Here is a 13874-nt window from a genome sequence, read left to right as displayed (position 1 = left end):
ATATGATTCCTAAATGACATTTCAATGTCTTAGACATAGAAGTCCTGTCCTTTGGTATACAGTGGATATGTTTCTTGGAATAGTAGTAGTAGTAGTAGTAATAGTAGTAGTAGTAAAATGCTGCTTGTCATTCTAGCCTTTTCAATTATTGTTCGTTTTATTGCTATTTGAGCCCAGTGACTTTACAATCCATTTTAAGCTCCTCTTAATAAGTATTTACAGTTGAACAAACCTCGGTTATACTGTTTATTACTTCCAGGCTTCATAAGGGTCTCAGCTGTTTTGTACAACTTCCTGTGTGCACCATAAAGATGAATCAACACCTACGAGACTTTGTGGTGCATTTTTATTTTTAATTATGTGCATGACTTACTTTTGTTGTATAGGTGACAATGTCACCTTTAATTTGACTTACATAGCATTTAGGAAATACTTAGGACAACATAACTTTTATTTAAAAATGCAGAATATTTAGTGGAGTCCTAGAGATCCACTTTTTTCACTAATCATTAAATTATTCCATTCTTACATGAAAACACATAGGATAGAGCTTTAGCATTGTGTTTTATATGTTATAATACAAATAAAAACAGGAAAAAATTGAAAACATATAATTGCACCAAAGATGGCATAATTCTAAGATAAAATCTTTTCCATATTAAACTGCCAGCACAATTACATTTTGTTGCTTCAAGGAATTAATTGATGTGAAATGGTAAAAAAAATGAATTAACTACAAAACATGTTGTCTTTGCCATCTATTATTGAAAAATTTTTATATGTCATGTTTTTTTCTAGTTTCAAACTAGGCAAAACAGTTAATCTTTGCTTTTTAAGCAAAGAGGAATTTGGAATACAAAAGCTTTGAAGAATTGCATGCATAAGAATGGAGGGTTTTCTTTCTTTCTTTCTTTCTTTCTTTCTTTCTTTCTTTCTTTCTTTTCTTTTCTTTCTTTGGTTAAGGGTGTTGACTGCTTTAAATTACTGCCTGAAAAATGCTACTGTTTGGGCTATTGAAGCCACTTTGCGGGTGCATTTCTTGAGTCTATAAAACTAACGTTGTTATGTAGTTTCACTGACAGTGGCGCACTCATGCAAAGCAAGATGGATGGGATGTCGGTTTTCTCTATCATGGGATCTCCATTTAGTAACCTAGATGAGGACTGAGAGAACTTGTCACACAAGCATGACAGGGCCAGATATGACTCTAAATGGAGCTCCAAATCTCATATAGATTTGAAGTTGTTGGTAGAGCACAAAATTTGTCATAAAAGACTTGTCAGTGTGGAGTTCATTAAAGTAAAGGATGATAGCACTTTATCTGGACACCATGGGGCTCTCCTATGGTGGCCTGGTCTTCAGTGAAAAGAGAGCTGTATTCTCTTTCTGCATTTAATGACATTTAAAAATGATTTCATTAAGCTTTTTCTTGTTCTTTAATCTTAATTAAAATATTTCTTGTAGAATTCCTCCCCAACATTATCCCCTCCCTTTTCCCCCCATTACATTTGGAGGTTGGTTCTCAGTCACTTGAGACTTGGCTGAGTCTTGGGGTGAGGTGTTACACCTCTCAGGGCAGAATGATAATGCCCAATGTGAAAGCCGAGGCTCTTGATCACTGTGTCTGTGCCCACCACGATAGAATTCCTGTGGCTGTCACTGAATTTTCTTTTATTCAGGGTCCAGAGATCAATAAAAGTATTCACAGTCACAGCACTATTGGGGTTTAACTGAAATACCAATGTTAAAATTCCACAAAGGGTTTAATTCCCAATTTCAGAGAGGTTTCTGAGAAGCAGGGCTGGTATTTTAGAATATATCTTTTTGATATCAATTTATAGTATTAATGGCAGCATAGTTTTAATATATGTGTCTTCCTGTAAGGTTTTTAAAGGTTTTTTTGTTTTTTGTTTCCCTCCCTCCCACCCTCGCTCTTCTTTCCTCTTTTATCTATTCAAAGAATATACTTAAAAAGTCAGTAATTGTACAACTGTAATTAACTTCATTTTAAAGATAAGAAAAATAAGGAAAAGAGAAGGAAAATCATTTTTTGCTTATTTTGAAATGTAAGAAATTGTTAACTGCTCCTGAACTGCAATGGTATATGAAGTCCTACATCATGTACATGCTAATGCCTCACCCAACTGCTTCTAGGACTGAACAGTTTCTCCCACAGCTGCTCAGACTGCTGCACGAAGCCAGGCCTCAGCCAAAATTGTTCCTCCTTAAGAGAGTTGCTATTTCTCTTCCCTGTTGGGTCAGCATCAAACAAAGAGTCTGAGTGGGGGAGATAAAGTCTTGGCCCCTTGGCCACAGCTCAGAGTATCTCCGAAGGGCCAGCGCCTCAGCTTTAAAGCTGAACAGAGAATGGGCTGAGTTTGTAGGTGAGTGCGCAGTGGAGAGTGACTTCTTGCTGTATCCCATCAGTTCCTGATTCTTTATCTTCTCCAGGTTTTGATCTCAAAAGCATTCCAGAAGAAACTCCCCAAATTTACTCTTTTTCCCCCTGGAGTCAGTTTGTCTGAAAATTTGACAATTGACTCAATAATCAAAGAATATTAGGGGAAAAATACCCACACCAATCTTTAATACTTCAACATTTTCCCTTCAATATTTCTGATGAACATTAACAGAATTTTCTTCCATTGCAATGTATTTAACTAGGTTTTCACATAATATGTATAAGGATCCTCTTATTAATGATTTAATAAAACTAATTAAATCAATTTGTACGTAGGCAAACGAAAAAAAATTTTATATTATTTTGAGTGCTAATATGATTTTTGTGAAAGGATCATTTGAAAGTCACATTTCTATAGATCAATTTGTCTCCAAAACAGAATAGCCATCTAGGCCTTGCTCTAAAGTCGTTGCCTTTGGTCTCCCTTTCTGCATGTGACTCCTAAGTGGAGTGCTCCTTCCACGGAGCCTCATTACTAAACGTTTATGAAGAACAATATTATCCATGTTGCTTCAATTGAGCGAAATGCATTTATTTTCTATTGTTATGCAACAAACTATAACAAACTTAGAAGCTTAAAACAAGTTATACTTTTTACTCACAGTTTCCATGGGTTAGGAGTTATGCTTAGCTGTATCCTCTGCTCATCATATTCTCAGCAAGGCTACATTTATGGTGTCAGGAAGGCTGTGTTTCCATCTGAATCTCAGTTAAGGAAGGAAGTGTGTGTCTCCAAGATTTATTATGCTGTCCTTAGTATATATGTACCTATAGAATTTGTTAGAGTCTGCTTTCTCAGTGCCAGAGGGTAGAGTGGCTGGGGTAGTGTTTTGGTTACAGATTCTGACTTTTAGATGCACTTTAAGAGAGCACCTGATTAGGACAGGCTCACTCAGGATAATCTGCTTTTCTTTCATTTAAAAATCAATTGATTGGAGACTTCAACTGTGTCATCAAGGCCCTTCACCTTTGTCCTATTCCTTCTGTTGATTAGAATAAGTGACATGACCCATTACACTCAAAGGGAGGAGATTACACACACATATGAGATGTGCAGAGTCATCTGGAAATTCTGCCCATTCTAAGCACTAAAATTATATGTACATAAATCACAAAACTAGCAAGAGTAACTTTTCTGGTTATAAACTGTGTCAGATAGATAAGTATAATTTTCAGAGAAGGGATGCATGTTTTGTTTTAGGAAGAATCCCACATTTAAGTTCTTATTGCCCCTACATTGTAGTCCAACTATTAGTCCAGAGTTTCTTCACCTTACTCATTGAATTTCTGTTTTAATTCTTATATGTTTCTTTCCTGTCTTAGTTACTTTTCTCATTGCTGACATAAAACACACAACGCCCACAAGTGAAAGGAGGAAAAATTTATTTCAGCTCACAGTTTGTAGAGGTCTCAGTCCATAGTCGGCTGGTTCCAAGGCAGGGTGGCACAGCAGAGAGCCATTGCAGACAGAAAATAGTCCATGTCAAAGCAAGCAGGAGACAGTGAAGCAGCAACCAGCAACAGGAAGCCTGCCTTCACTCTTTCCCTTTATATTCCATTCAGGCTATAAATCTATTGATTGGTGCCACCCTTACCTAGTTTGGGCTTCCATTATCTACACCCAGAAATATGCTAACTTCATTTAGTTATCACACACCTTTAATCCCAATATCACACACCCTATTTCCAGACAGCTATGAAAAGCCCCAGTTATGAGCACATGAGGATTTAGGGGACATCTAGATACAAGCCATGACATCTTCCCTTTGCAGGTTCTAAAATTGGCTCTTTGAATACAACATTTATTTTACTCAAATTGATTTGAAATTTAAATTTTCCTAAATCCTCTATTCACTCTTCCTCTGTGACTGATTCTCTAAATTGCTGGTTCAGAGTCAATTATTCTTTCCTTAGGAAGACTGACAGAGTTTCTATCTTCAAAATGACAGTATGTGTGCACTTACAGTTCATTGGACTCCAGTGTCTGTTTTGTGCACTGGAGAGTTTGGAACATGTACAGATGCCCCACTGTAGTTAAGGATTCACCACACATCTTACTTTGTCCAGTGGAAAGCTGTTTGATGTAACAGAAACAGAAACGTTTGGACTGATCTCTTGACTTCCTCCCTTTAACCACTGGGCTAAGTAAGGTAGGTGAGAGAATATTGGAGCAGGCCTGACCCTTACTCACACCCTGAAGCCATTGCTGGCTGACCTGTACCTTGAACTGGATCCACTTAGCATGTTATAGTAAAGAATGGCTTAGTTATAACTCACCTCTAGTCAGGTAAAGGTATTAGGTATAAACCACTACATTTTGCTGTGATTTGTCAACATTATTACAGAAATGGTTAAGCAAAACATCAGTTGTGTATGAATTTACATAATCCATTATATTCAAGTATATATTAAATATATCATAATATAGAAGAGGATTTATTATTCTAAACCTAACACTAGGGGGTAATACACATTTTTCTATTCCCATTTTTTCAGTACATGTTTGCGGTCTATATTGCTTTCATTACTTGTGGGAAGTAGGTACGTGTACATACACATCTTTTTTTTTAATCCCCTTTCCCTCCCTCTGTCCCCCTTTCCTCTATCTCTTGGTCCACTTCAATTTTGAAAAAGATCTATATCTGTATGTCCTATTATCTATCTTTTATTTTGTTTTTATTATTTATTTTTAGAGTTTATATAGAAGAGAAACCCTGTGGCACAGTGCCGCCTCAGTTTACAAACTTGTTCCCTGATTCTGGGGAAGATGGCCACATTTGTGTTCATCACCTGATGAAGAATTCATAAATGCAACCAAAATTTTGGCCAACGTAAACTGAAATGTTTGTAAACAGAAGTGTTTGTGAATTGAGGCATTACTATATTTAAGCTTATGTGTCCGATTCATTTCACTTAATAATATGGTCTCCAGGTGCATCTATTTTCTTACAGATGGCTCACATTGTTTCTTCTTTATGTAAAAGTAATACTCCATTGTGTATAAATACCTCACTATCGTTTTCTATTCATCTTTTGATAGACACATAGGTTTTTTTCCAAGATTTAGCCATTGTGAATTGTGCTGCTATAAACATGGATATGAATACAGTGGTACCTCAGTACACAAACTTAATTTGTTCCATGAATTTGGAAAAGATGTCACCCAATATAGAGTTTGCACAGAAACAAAATTTTGCCAAACACTTTTGTTTGCTAACCAAATTGTTAGCAATTAAAAGCGTTCATGAACCGAGATACCACTTCATATCACTGTAAGACGATGTCTTGTTAGATTGAATGGAATTTCTCTTTTTAGTTTTTTTTTGATAAATAGATGCTTCTCAAAAGTAGTACAAACAGCCAATAAATAAATAAAAAATGTTCAACATATTTGGCAACTTAAGAAAAACTTCTAATTATACTACACATGGCTTAATAAACAGATTTTTTTGTTCCTTGATAAATTTTATTAAAAATCCCTAGATTCAATCCCTAGCACCAAAAATCATCAATAAAAATACATTCTATTAACCTATTAAATGTAAACTCAAGTCTTGTCTTCTCTGTTAATCTTTCACTGACCCTGACCACTTTTTCCCCCAGAATTATTTAGACCCCGATGAGATGTATGACTTTACAAAATGTTTTGTATTTAAGTTTATTATCTTTGTTCAGTCGGGCTGTTTCCTCTGATGTTTGTGGTTAACCATGATATTAGGGGTAGTATTGTCATTTCCTATGTTTGTACTCTAGCAAGGCACTATCGAAATGAGTGCTATTTGGTCCTTCATCAAATATTTCCCAAGAGCATACTATGGACAAGGCACCGTGTCTAATCCATTGTTATCATTTACTCGTCAATGTCAGAATTGCTCTACTCAAAACCTTACAGTTCATTATCTTAGCTTCATCTTGACTGTAAAGTAAGATTTTTAAAGGCTGTGATAAAATTTCAAATATAATCATAGTCTACAAAATATTTTAATATATATATACAATAATGATATAAATATTTTAAAAGGTCACTGTTGGCATAGTTAGTAATACTGATGATATTAAAGTACCAAAATAACTGATCAATAATTAAAATTACAACAAAAGATAACATTTGATATATTGTTTTGTTTCAAATACTTTTGAAAGCAATTCATATTCATTTGTCAACTTAATCCTTATAAATCCATATGCTATTGTTAATATCCTTATCTCCCTGGAGGTCAAAAAATTTGCTTAAGACACAAAACAAATAAAGTCAGATTCCAATTCTATTTTAAAAGAAAAAAGAATATAAACACATAAAATATGTGTATTATAAAGTTGACAATATACTATTTTGGAAAAATATGGATTTTAAAGTAGGCTGTTTATGGTCAAATTTCTGGTTTTCTACCTGTTTGCAGTGTGAACATGAGCACCTTGAGTCAATTAACCTTTATTACCTCATCTGTTAAAGGAGAAGAGATGCCAAACCTAGGTATGGTAAAAATTAAATAAGCTATAAAACTTTTAGAACAGTGCCTGGAAAATAAACTCCAAGAAAATACCAGTGGTTACTATTACCTGATAGTCTTTACAAAATCGATAGGGTAAATTGATAATCTTTAGAAACATGCACTGACAAAATAGTCAACCACAGAGTTATGTTTACCAGTGTAATGATTGTTAAATCTAATAACCACTCTGTAGCACATGTTGTAAAGCCAAACATTTGTTTGTTTGTTTGTTTTTGTTTTGATGTTGGTCTTATCACAGAATCTCTTATCTATGACATGTTTCTCACAGTAGTCATGGCATCACATTGTTTTACATTAGTTTCATTTGCTTTTATGTGATGATTACACAGAAAATAATGTACTTATTTTGTGCCAGGCACTATTTTTAGGCACAGTCCTCAACAACTTCATGGGACAGTGTTTTATCCTATCTCATATGTAAAAACTGAGACAAAAAAGAGAAAATAGTGAAATGATTTACCCTGGGACACAATTGTAGTCAGTAACAAAAATGAATCTTAGATAGAATCTGTTGTGCTTACCTCTGTAGACATTCACCTATAAATCAAATTCCTCAAAGTAGCTTTTTAACTTAATTGATTTAACTTTTACAGAAATTCTATTTTTACTAAAAAATTAACCATATCTCTTCACCCCTCCAATCAGTTGGCCACAATAGTTTTTCCTATTTTAAATGTCTTGCATTAGTGTGATTCACTTGTTGGAATTAATGCACCTACATGGATACATCATTATTAACCAAAATCCCTATTTCTGTAGTAAATGTACAATAACATTTATCCACAATTACAGTATCACGAGGACTAATTTGATCAGTTAAAAATCCCCTAGCTGTACCTATTCATCCTTTCTTCATTGTTCCCTATTTGCACTGGCAAACACTAAACTTTTGCTGTCAAATTTTCCTTTTGTTGAATTCAAACAGCCGGAATCATAGAATATGATGATTACTTCTTTCTCTTGGAAAAATACATTTAAGTTACTCTGTGTATTTCAATGACTTGTTTCCTTATGTATTTCATCATTGAATTATATTCCATGGTACAGACTTCAAATTTGTTTGTTTACCTTTAGAAGGATGACTAGGTTATCTCTAATTTTTGGCAATTAAAAATTTGTGTGCAGTTATTGTTAAGTATACATGCATTTGCAACTCATGGGGATAAACTTTTAAGAGTATGACTGCACAATTTTATGGTGAGAGTATGTTTAGCATTTAAGAAAATACGAACTGTCTTCTAAATTGATTACACTGTATAACATTGCTACCAGCAATAAATGAGAGTTCTTGCTTGTGCACATCTTCATAAGTATTCATTTGGTATTGTCAGTGTTTTGGATTTTAATCATTCTAATAGGCATGACACACCATTGATGAATTATTGTTTTTAATTTGAAACTTTCTAATGACATGATATTTAACATCTTTTCATATGCTTATTTGCCATCTGTAAATCTACTTTGTTAAATTGTTCCTTTGGTCCCTTAAAAATGTTTTTTTCTTAAGTTTTAAGAGTTCTTTTTTTTATTTTTGATAACAGTTCTTTATCAGCTGTGCCTTTTGAAAAACTATGCTCTCAGCTTGTGGTGGTTTTCCTTTTTTAGCTCTGTTAACAAAGTCTTGTGCAGATAAATATCTAATTTTTATGTAATACAACTTACCATTTTTCTTTTATGGATCTTGCTTTTGGTAGTGTATTGAAAAAGTTATCACCAAACTCAAAGTTTCTTAGATTTCTGTGCCATCTCCTAGCAGTTTTACAGTTTTGCATCTTGAATGCATGTCTACTATCCTTGTGGAGTTAATTCTTCTGAAAAATGTGATGTCTGTAATCACGTTGATGTTTGAAATTTATTAAATGTCCATCTAGCTATCATGTGCAATGAAGTAACATGTGAAATTGATGTGATAAGTATGGATGCTTCTATATAGTGACAATTAGTAGCCATGTGAAAAAAAATAAAGGTCTATCTGTATCCTCAATTTTTTTTCTGTATCCAGAATTTATACCAAAATTAATTCTACAAATATGAATTCTTCCTGAACTTTTAATAATAGGGAAAAATTCTAAAACCTATTTTAATTATGGAAAATATATTTATGATACATGAACTATATTATTATTATTATTATTATTATTTTAGCTCCATATGTAGTAAGAAACACAAATACTGACTTAAAATCTCAGCCGTGTAAGATGTATTAATTTACAAAACCATCAACAGACCATTCAAAAATGTAATTGTGTTCATTTTTCATTATTACATTTATTTCTCTATCAAACCTCCATTGTTTCCAAAGTAGAAATATACTCATATCTCATTAAATCCAATTGTAGAATTTTTTAAAATTAATTTCACAGTTTTTAATTCTATCTTTTTTTGTTGTTGGAGGAGATTCTTAGGTGGATGAGGAAGCTACACTCTCATCCTTTAATTATCAATGATTGCTCATAATTCATTATTTACTCCATGAGTTTTGATACCAAGCCTGGTCTACACTTGAACACTACTTTGATGTACTCTTACTCATCTTCTGTTGGGATCCTGGAAGATCTATCTGCTGACTCACAAGCTCCAAAGAACATGGAAATAAACTGAAAGAGACAAGTGAGCAAGAAGATACACCTGCTGCTACTATCTTGTTTGCTTGCCACCTCCCCACCACTTTACATAGCTCCCAAAGAGCCTAGAAAGTAGAGAACATGATGAAAGTAACAGAGGAACCCAATCTTTCCTAAGGGTTCAAAAAAGGCTTCCCTGGGAATGTTTTTCTTGAAGTGCTATGTAAAAATAAGTAAGGGTCATGTAGTCAAGAAAGGGAGGGAAAGGAAGTATGCAAAATTTCCAAGGGGGGAGAAAGCATGGCACATACCAGGAAAAGGAATTTGGAATTATTGTAATTGCAGTTTGTAGCATCAGAGGGTGTTTGAGCTAGATGGATTAGAAAAGTCTCTATATTTCCTATAGAATTCCAAAAGGACATAGATACTATTAGAACACATTAGTCTTTGGTTTCCTAGTCTGTTCTTCAGGAAATGTTGTATCATATATGAATAGTCAGTTCTGAATTTCAACTCTGTGATGTTGACAAATACATTTTGGTGGTAGTCTCTTCTCCAAGTTTGATACAGATCTTTTCTAAACCATATTTATTCTCCAAGTTAGATATGATCTTTCTGACAGTGTTATTTAAAGGCATCCATTTATGAAGGTCTCAATTACGTACCCCCTAAACCAGAAAGAGCAACACTTCCTGGGTCACTGGGTCCTTTTCTACATTGATAATATTTAGTTGGCTTCATATGACCCTCAAATATGACAAAAGCAACTCAGCAACATCAGACAGCATTCATCAGGTTGCTAAAAAAATAATTTAACTACTATCATTTAACAGACAACAGCATTTAGACTCAGAAAAGACAGTTTGGGCATTTCCCAAAACTAGGGAAATACATTTACGCTGAAGACTCTATCTTTTCCTTAAAAAATCTTGACTGTAATGTCTTTCAATCCAAGGTCAACTGTTCAAAACAACCTTTCTGTTGTTTTAAATATCCTACCATACCATTTTTAGGAGACGGATGGTTTCTATTGTGTATTGGTAATCATGAAAAAAAGAGTGTTATGAGAATATCCTCAAAATACAAAGTTTTATTGCAAGATGGAATCTATGCACTGGAACACTGTAACTTTTAAAAAGTATAAATGTGAGTAATCACTTGTTACTCTTCATTACCCTAATTTGAGTTTAACACTTTGGTTAGTATCTTTGTTCCTGTTAAAGTTTCTCAGAAGCCAAAATATATCATAATTAATGGTCTTAGTTATGCATTTCAATGTGTTTTCATTGTGTGAATAAACCCCTAAAGTTCTTAATTAGACGAATACAGTAATTGCAAGTGGAGGATTTGGAATGCCTCTTCTATTTGAAATGACATTGTTATTCCTAATAATATTAGCCATGATCACCATATTACTGAACACCAGCCTGGGACTCTTTTTAATAACATCCAGTAGTCTAACTTTCCCAATTTTCTTTCTACATGAAAATATTTATACTTTTACTGCCAACCATATTAGACCATGTATTTGTAACATCATTCCTCTAGGACTGATGCCTGCATGTCATTATCATCCTGTGTCCTTGTCCCTAAAAAATGTTTCCCCATGGGAGCCACATGGTACTCAAAGCTGCCTGCAGTCTTTCCAGGAGGCAAATAATTAGCCACAGAAATAATTCAGTTCCATTGGGAATTCAAATTAGCTCCATTTCTCATGCATTTCCCCTTTATGAGAATAAATTTCATGTACGTTCAGTCATACTGTTTCCTTTTGGAATTAATTCTGAGCTTTGTTTTACTGGTAGCTAGGAGACCTTAGGTATCCAGGATGGTCTTACTAGGAAAGGAGAGGGCACCATCCAGGTTCAATGATTTTTGCCTTAAAAATTAGGTTAAATTATTTTTATATGTGTATTATATTTTTAAAGACAAATACATGAGATTAACCCATAGATTCATTATTATGTAGTTATATCTACTAAGTAGTCAATAAAATATGTAAATTATTTTCAAATGTAAAATCTCAAATATATTTTGATATCTGCCTCTTGTGGTCTAATTTGGCAGCTAAATCTATTTCTTTTACTCTCTTCATGAGGTTCTATATTTCTTATATTAATTCTACTTGCTGAATGGATCCTACCTCATGTAGGTCCCCTGCCTGTGGTAGAATGTGCTGTGGTTATTTTATACTTTTCCTCTGAAGGTAGCTGATTTGGTATTTATTACTATTGCTACCATGTTGTGTGTTAGGTCAAGAACCTATTGTTCTCATTTTTTCTTCCTCACTTACGAATTGGCCTTCTTTTTTTCTAAATCCCAAACTAACATTTCATCTGTTGTTGTCTACGTCCCATACCCTCTTTGCGCTTGTGTTTTGCTCTGACATTGAGCACTTATGCTTCCCAGTTGTTTTGGGTCCCACATCATGAATGTGACTAAATTTTTTATTTCACACTATTTTCTCTGTTGGGAATAAACTGCATTTATGATGTATTCTGACACTTGTGTCTTCCTGAGCTCTGTCTCTTCCCCTTCATGTTGTAGAAGAAATTATTTATCTAGCCCACATAAAAATCTATTTTTTGGAGAGGAAACTGCTAAATTCTGTGCAGTTCCACAGGAAAACAGTTCTCATCAAGAAACAAGAAAATCCTTTATTTATATGCTCTCTGTTTCTCTAAATCAAAGTAGCCATATATCAAAGGCTGTTGGCTGACAAAGAACAACAGAAGCACTCTCTCAGCACTTTTATCTTTAACTTGTTACTGTCCACTAAATAGAAGTTGCATCATTATAATATAAGCCATCAAATTATGGATAATCACAAGTATATAGGAGTAAAATAAATTAAACCAAACTTTATCAAAATTAGCAAATTATTCTAAAATTCAATGTTTTCTGCTATACTTTCAGGAGTTTGCTTTTGGTATTAGTTCAATGAGTTTTGTTTCCTGCTTTATCTCTTACATAAACCTATAAGGAAGATAGTGTCAAATATCTTGAAAATCACCAACAAAGTGTAGCTAACTAATGAAGTTCAAGGAGAGAGCTGCACTTACCACAAGAGGTATAAAAACCTATTAGTAAGGAATATTTCTTTAATGGAAGTCTTTTATTGTTTTCCTTTGTTCTCCCCCCCTCCCCCCACTCTGACTCCTCATAAATATGGGACTCATTAATGCTGGTCACAATAGTTGTACTTCCATTTCTTTTTTGTCTTCTAGGTATGTACAGTTTAGAGTGGCTCGCCTACATGCACTTTAAAGTTAGCAGTAGTTCTGAGACCTGCTTTGACCAAGTCCAATTTTTAGGCAAAATAAGAAGAGCCAATGGAAGGCTATGCCATGTAATCTTTTTCTGTTACAATTGTGGGCCTTTCCATGACTCTAAGCCATAGAGTGATGGCAATGGCTGGGAGCAAAGGCTTCTCAGACCATAAGTAGTTAGAAATCAAAATAAAAACTAAAAGAAGATAATTTGAATAACTCCTAATGAAAATACCAGAGATGGTTACTAACCATTATAGATATTGTCTGAGAAATGTATTGTTAGACAATACTGTCATTATGAGATCATCATAGAATATACTTATGCAAACTGAAATAGCTGTAATATTACTAGGTGATATAATGTAATGATGTAATATTACTAGGTGATATAATCCTAAGGAATTACCATCATATAAATGGCCCTACATAAATGATGTTATGTGGCAAGGGATTATGTACACACATATACATGTATTTGAATATGAATCATATGATATATATATGAACACAAATGTAACATAATAGCTTGTTTGTCTATTTTGTAACATTTTTCCAAGAAAATATTATTTTGTAATATAATGTTAATAAAGTAGGTCTTACATTTCTTTTATATTTTCATGATTACTTAAAGTTTATGTTTTAATCTGTTTTTTTAAATATCTGTGATAATAATTTCTGAAGAGTCTAGCTTTAAAATGTTTGTATAAAACATCATTTATAGCTAATAATAAATCTGTCCATATAGACAACCTAAGTCAGGCATATGCAAAATTTTACCTTCTTATATGTTAAAAATACAGACTCATTTTTGAAAATACAATGATTTATTCAATTACTAGCTGCAAAAGAGTTTGATATTTTGCACTCTTACTAAGAATAAATTACTTTTATTTAACTCTTTGACACTTTTACTAAAAAAAGTCTTAGAATATTGAATATATTTGCATTTTGGGTCAGTTTATTCTTTAATTTTTTTTTCTTATTTATTTACATACTTTGTCAACTACATTTAGTACAACTGTAGATATATATATTCTGCTTTGGCAAATATCATGGTGAGGAT

The sequence above is a fragment of the Heterocephalus glaber genome, unplaced genomic scaffold (genome assembly GCF_053883595.1).
Source record: "Heterocephalus glaber isolate CG9 unplaced genomic scaffold, H.glaber_assembly_v1.0 deba00001666, whole genome shotgun sequence".
Taxonomy (NCBI): Eukaryota; Metazoa; Chordata; class Mammalia; order Rodentia; family Bathyergidae; genus Heterocephalus; species Heterocephalus glaber.
The sequence above is the reverse complement of the archived record's forward strand: the minus strand, read 5'-3'. Positions refer to the sequence as shown.